This window comes from Uranotaenia lowii, chromosome 3 (assembly GCF_029784155.1).
Source record: "Uranotaenia lowii strain MFRU-FL chromosome 3, ASM2978415v1, whole genome shotgun sequence".
Taxonomy (NCBI): Eukaryota; Metazoa; Arthropoda; class Insecta; order Diptera; family Culicidae; genus Uranotaenia; species Uranotaenia lowii.
This window is the reverse complement of record NC_073693.1, coordinates 177,547,712-177,549,554: the sequence shown is the minus strand read 5'-3', so window position 1 is coordinate 177,549,554 and position 1,843 is coordinate 177,547,712.

Genomic DNA, 1,843 nt, shown 5'->3' with positions numbered 1-1,843 from the left:
TTTCGGTTTATGCAAGCGATTTTGGCAAATGGAGCAAATTATTAAGATTTCTAACGCACGGACAGATCTGTTGATGCAAAGACAAATGAGAAATTTAAGGTTATCATGTCGAATAACACGAGTTCCAACACGTACTCCAACGGATTTCCAGAAACGGGTAAGATAGTTTTTTGAGCTGAATCGTTATTTTTAGAATTACTCCCATCGTCACCATACGTAATCAAGTTTCTGGAGTCCATTACAGAAATTATGACAATGCAACTCAACCAATAAAAGAAGACTGATTGACTGATCACAAATTGCAGGAGCAGCGGACAAGATAATTTGAAACTTTCAATTACATACCACTCATTTTATCGTCTTATCACCAGCAATGACTGTTGATTGATCTCGATTTTAACTTCAATACTACTTCGCCGGAACTTGGCTGACCTGTTTCAGACGATACTAAAATAAACGCGTGTTAAATTTTATTTCGTTCGTTTTATAATTTAAAAAAATATTTCAAAATCCCCTCATGTCATTCATTTATTTTATTTCATTTGACATTAAAAATCTTACCCAGAATAATCACTTTTGAAGCCAAGTATTGAACTTGAAGTGGTTAATATTAGCTTAGAACATGAACTGAAAGTTTACGGTTAAGGCTGTTCTTTGCAAACTTTCAGGCTACAATTTTAATTCCAAAGATGTATGTTTTCTAATTCGAACTTTACCTTTTATCTCTATCAAAGACTGTTCGTGCATAACCATTCTCTTAACGAGTTCTGCGAGTGAATGACGTTCCGTAATCCGTGGTGTAGAACGAGAAAGAAAAACGGCACAGATCGGGTTAAAATAAAAGTGGATTCACCACAATGGCGTCGTCGTTGGGATACATCGCGCTTCCAGCAAGTATTTCAAATTGTTCGATCGGCCAGGTCTTTGGCCACGACTGTTACCCCAGTGATTCATTTTATTACTGCACTCTAACTCCAAGCGGAGCAATCGGTGAGAGTATCGTTATCACCGTGTACTGCCCTGGACCCGAGAATAACAAGGTAATGCTTAAATTTTTCTTTAAAATAACGCGGCGGACAACAGATAGTGGAAAGTATAGAAAGTTTATTTAATTCAGCCTGTTAAAATAGGTAATTATCGATCGTAAGAATTGTGAACAGTGTGTATCTTCGTCGGAAAATGTCCACTCGCAGTTCCGTGGAAAAAAATACTGTCATAAATAAATTTTTTAGACGACATGCTATCATGCATAGTCTTACCTTGTTTTTCAATAGGCCTAGGGTTGTTTGAAGTGGGTGTGTTAACATTTTCTTTAATTATGAATTCTCCATTCCTTTCCGGACCAACGAAATCAATCGGAACGTAAAAGCGCCGTGTCGAAAAAGGGCTAAAACATCACCAGGTTGCGCTACATGTAATTGTTAGTGTGTCTTGGCTACATAGTTTCAAATTTGAAAACTCTCTAGAAGAGCAGTGCAATCGGTTCGAGGGGAGTTGGTTGAGAATGAGCATCCAGTTTATACTAACGGTAAGTAGAATGATATTTTAGTTTGAAAATGGAAAGAAATCGTAATCCTTTGGATTTTTGCTTCTGCGTCAATATTTTAGTTTTTTTTCTTTTCAGCTATACTATACACTATTGGGGATTCTTAGAACAAAATAGAGCCATGATAGACAATGCTAAGTTATATAAAGGATGAACCACAATTTATTTAAAAACAATTAAACAGAAAACTTCCTTCCGCCCTGCTTCCTTTGAGTAAAAAAAAACATGAATAAGCAGTTGAATTATTAAAAAATGTGTAACAGTGTGTATTACTGAATAATCAGTAAAATGGTTTCA